At 51.5% G+C, this 5,000-nt stretch overlaps 1 non-coding gene across 1 annotated transcript in view; it reads left to right on the top strand.

Annotated features, from left to right (window-relative positions):
- The first annotated feature begins 4,728 nt into the window (after window positions 1-4,728).
- LOC126444005 (small subunit ribosomal RNA) overlaps window positions 4,729-5,000 on the top strand; it is a 1,909-nt gene continuing 1,637 nt past the window's right edge. The window contains exon 1 of the ribosomal RNA XR_007582344.1: window positions 4,729-5,000. This exon is cut by the window's right edge and continues 1,637 nt beyond it. This is a non-coding gene — a ribosomal RNA (small subunit ribosomal RNA).

Here is a 5,000-nt window from a genome sequence, read left to right as displayed (position 1 = left end):
ACTGGGGGAAACGGCCGACAGGGGCGGCAACATAGTGGAGCCGCAGTGTCACTAATGTACAGAGATAGAACAGTTTCGACTGGAACTAGAGTAACCGTATACACGGCACTGATTAGTAATAGATGCAGAGCCATCAGAATACAGATAATATATACAACCGTCCCTATACATGCTGAAAGACTCTGCACACAATGAGAACCACACGTCAGCCAGACACTCTTATCACACACTACTCTCTTATCACACACAATATCTAACCACCAGCATGGAAGAACATCCAGTGCATCCTCTCCGCCACATGACACAATCCACACTATCATTACCAGACCGGGAGGTCCACCCAGAAAACACAATATCCCACCCTTCCGACATCCGCACATTGCTCAGCTAAGCCACGAACACCCACACATGTCCTACACAGTGGTGCACCCAACATCACAATACTGCCTCCTGTCACAGCACACAAACAATGGCAGGAATGAAAGACACAGATCTGCCACAACCATGGAATCGGAGCGCCGCCTGTCATGAGCCAAAAGTGCATCCTGACGTGACAAATCGGATAATACCGCAGGCATCCAATTACGATAATCACTATCAACGAACCTGCCGCCCCCCCCCCCCCAATACACCTTTCCCTACAACAATGTGTATCTGAACCTACGCTATATCGTACCTTAACCTAACCTATATCGTACCTTAACCTAACCTATATCGTACCTTAACCTAACCTATATCGTACCTTAACCTAACCTATATCGTACCTTAACCTAACCTATATCGTACCTTAACCTAACCTATATCGTACCTTAACCTAACCTATATCGTACCTTAACCTAACCTATATCGTACCTTAACCTAACCTATATCGTACCTTAACCTAACCTATATCGTACCTTAACCTAACCTATATCGTGCCTTAACCTAACCTATATCGTGCCTTAACCTAACCTATATCGTGCCTTAACCTAACCTATATCGTGCCTTAACCTAACCTATATCGTGCCTTAACCTAACCTATATCGTGCCTTAACCTAACCTATATCGTGCCTTAACCTAACCTATATCGTGCCTTAACCTAACCTAATTTGTGCCGTAACGTAACCCATGTTGTGCCGTAACGTAACCCATGTTGTGCCGTAACGTAACCCATGTTGTGCCGTAACGTAACCCATGTTGTGCCGTAACGTAACCCATGTTGTGCCGTAACGTAACCCATGTTGTGCCGTAACGTAACCCATGTTGTGCCGTAACCTAACCCATGTTGTGCCTTAACCTAACCCATGTTGTGCCTTAACCTAACCCATGTTGTGCCTTAACCTAACCCATGTTGTGCCTTAACCTAACCCATGTTGTGCCTTAACCTAACCCATGTTGTGCCTTAACCTAACCCACGTTGTGCCTTAACCTAACCTACGTTGTGCCTTAACCTAACCCATGTTGTGCCTTAACCTAACCCATGTTGTGCCTTAACCTAACCCATGTTGTGCCTTAACCTAACCCATGTTGTGCCTTAACCTAACCCATGTTGTGCCTTAACCTAACCCATGTTGTGCCTTAACCTAACCCATGTTGTGCCTTAACCTAACCCATGGTGTGCCTTAACCTAACCCATGTTGTGCCTTAACCTAACCCATGTTGTGCCTTAACCTAACCCACGTTGTGCCTTAACCTAACCCACGTTGTGCCTTAACCTAACCCACGTTGTGCCTTAACCTAACCCACGTTGTGCCTTAACCTAACCTACGTTGTGCCTTAACCTAACCCATGTTGTGCCTTAACCTAACCCATGTTGTGCCTTAACCTAACCCATGTTGTGCCTTAACCTAACCCATGTTGTGCCTTAACCTAACCCATGTTGTGCCTTAACCTAACCCATGGTGTGCCTTAACCTAACCCATGGTGTGCCTTAACCTAACCCATGGTGTGCCTTAACCTAACCCATGTTGTGCCTTAACCTAACCCATGTTGTGCCTTAACCTAACCCATGTTGTGCCTTAACCTAACCCATGTTGTGCCTTAACCTAACCCATGTTGTGCCTTAACCTAACCCATGTTGTGCCTTAACCTAACCCATGTTGTGCCTTAACCTAACCCATGTTGTGCCTTAACCTAACCCATGTTGTGCCTTAACCTAACCCATGTTGTGCCTTAACCTAACCCATGTTGTGCCTTAACCTAACCCATGTTGTGCCTTAACCTAACCCATGTTGTGCCTTAACCTAACCCATGTTGTGCCTTAACCTAACCCATGTTGTGCCTTAACCTAACCCATGTTGTGCCTTAACCTAACCCATGTTGTGCCTTAACCTAACCCATGTTGTGCCTTAACCTAACCCATGTTGTGCCTTAACCTAACCCATGTTGTGCCTTAACCTAACCCATGTTGTGCCTTAACCTAACCCATGTTGTGCCTTAACCTAACCCATGTTGTGCCTTAACCTAACCCATGTTGTGCCTTAACCTAACCCATGTTGTGCCTTAACCTAACCCATGTTGTGCCTTAACCTAACCCATGTTGTGCCTTAACCTAACCCATGTTGTGCCTTAACCTAACCCATGTTGTGCCTTAACCTAACCCATGTTGTGCCTTAACCTAACCCATGTTGTGCCTTAACCTAACCCATGTTGTGCCTTAACCTAACCCATGTTGTGCCTTAACCTAACCCATGTTGTGCCTTAACCTAACCCATGTTGTGCCTTAACCTAACCCATGTTGTGCCTTAACCTAACCCATGTTGTGCCTTAACCTAACCCATGTTGTGCCTTAACCTAACCCATGTTGTGCCTTAACGTAACCCATGTTGTGCCTTAACGTAACCCATGTTGTGCCTTAACCTAACCTATAATGTGCCTTAACCTAACCTAAAGTGCGCCGTAACCTAAACTATATTGCGCCTTAACCTGACGCACGTTGTCGCTGAACCTGCTCTGTAATTGTTATGCAACCCGTTAAAGTAGTGTAGTGTTGCCTAACCGCAACCCTCGCAATATAGTTCGCTACTCGCACTGCCCGGTCCCCTGTGTATCGCGTCATGTTAAACACCTTGCAGGTGTTGCTGACTTTCCACATGCTCCTGCTATACACTGTAGTGTGGATAGCAGCAGGACGTACATGCCCCCCCCCCTTCCCCCCTGCCTTCGCAAGCTGGTCGGTGAGAAGTTTGCATGTTCAATGCCCTTCGCATGCCGACGTACTCAGCCTACGTTGTGGTACGGCCTGTCACCTGTCCGCCGATGTACGCAAAACCCACAAACTGTACTGCACATTGCTCCGTATGTACTGAATGATACATCGTGGCCCATGTGACCGTATGACGACAGCGCCTAGCAACGGCGGACCATACAGTCCAAATATTGTGCACGCAGCTACGTGTCGTCTCCCTATAAGAGCTGGATTGCAGTGTGGTACGCCATACAGACGTGTGGGAGGAACGGACGCCCTGGATGGCGATCAGCATGAGCAGTCTGTTGATGTAGTGGAGCGTGTATTCGGACGTAGTCGTCTCTTCTCACACACCGTGATAGCATGTTGCACCGCGTTCCACATCTGCGACATGCTGCAGAGGCGGGCTGACAGTCGTTCGCGCAATGGACACCGCATACGTACGGGGTCTACCTTCCACGTGTTCTCTAGGCGTGCACATGTTGTTGCGTCTATGTGGGCAGACGTAGTGTGTTGTGACACCTGACACAGGCATGCAATACTCGTTGCAAATGGCGATGGACGTGTACGTTTGCTGGTGACGTTACGCAAATGAACAACCGGTAACCCGTTGTGGTGCGGTTGTTCTCGCTAGAGGTGAATCAGTGTTGGCGACGATCGGTCGAGCTATTAACCGGTTGTTTCAGGGATACCCACCATGCCCACGAACGTGAAAGGGGACCCACCATGCCCACGAACGTGAAAGGGGATCTGGGTGTGAGGCGATACGCGGCGGTGGCTGGGTGGGACCGTCCCCGGCCGGTGAGGGGGGGCCGCCCGGCGTGCTGGCAGCGCGGTGCGTGGGCGCACGCGCTACAGCCGGCTGGTGGGGGCGGCCGGTGGCAGGCGCGCCGGCCGACGGACGCGGCAGGCGGCGCAGCTGCGCGCCGGCGCCCCCTGCTCGCGGCGCCTTGCGGCCAAAGTAGGTCCTCGCGGGCCCGGTGCGAAGCGCGGTGGCCATCTGCAGTGTGCTGGTCCGATTGAGGACTTTGTGCGCTGAGGATGCGCCGCCGCCCGGCGCTCGGCGCCGCGACGCCGTCTGCTGCTCGGTCGCCCCAGCGGTTCTCGCAGGTGGTTTGTATCGCAGCTGTGCGGACGTGTTGGCGCGTGCGCTGTGCTGGGAGAGTTCGCTTCGGCACCCAAGTAGGGCTTTTGTCCTTCTGTGGCGCTGGCGTTGGAGCTGCCGGTCACCGTAGGTGGCGCGTGTTGTCTCCCGCCGGCAATGCCACGACAGCACGCTCCCGGGCCTCTGTCGGCAGCGGCAAGCTCAGTTGGGAGCACGGGTGGTCGCACCTAAAGCGTCTACTCGCCTAACTCCGGGCGATTGCGCCTCTCTCGAACCCGACCAAGTACTTAGGACGGCGCTGCGCGCCGCCGGGACCTGAGAGGGTTTCGAGGTGTGTTGTGCAGGGGAGCTCAGCCTCCTCCTGTTTGCAGAATAATTGAGCGGACGCTTGCGTGTTCGCGCGGGCCCCCGGGACACACTCCCGGGCGGCCGGCTGCTCAGCTCTAGTTGACGCAGCTCCCTGGTTGATCCTGCCAGTAGTCATATGCTTGTCTCAAAGATTAAGCCATGCATGTCTCAGTACAAGCCGCATTAAGGTGAAACCGCGAATGGCTCATTAAATCAGTTATGGTTCCTTAGATCGTACCCACGTTACTTGGATAACTGTGGTAATTCTAGAGCTAATACATGCAAACAGAGTCCCGACCAGAGATGGAAGGGACGCTTTTATTAGATCAAAACCAATCGGTCGGCTCGTCCGGTCCGTTTGCCTTGGTGACTCTGAATAAC

The sequence above is a fragment of the Schistocerca serialis genome, unplaced genomic scaffold (assembly GCF_023864345.2).
Source record: "Schistocerca serialis cubense isolate TAMUIC-IGC-003099 unplaced genomic scaffold, iqSchSeri2.2 HiC_scaffold_213, whole genome shotgun sequence".
NCBI lineage: Eukaryota > Metazoa > Arthropoda > Insecta > Orthoptera > Acrididae > Schistocerca > Schistocerca serialis.
The sequence above is the reverse complement of the archived record's forward strand: the minus strand, read 5'-3'. Positions and strand labels throughout refer to the sequence as shown.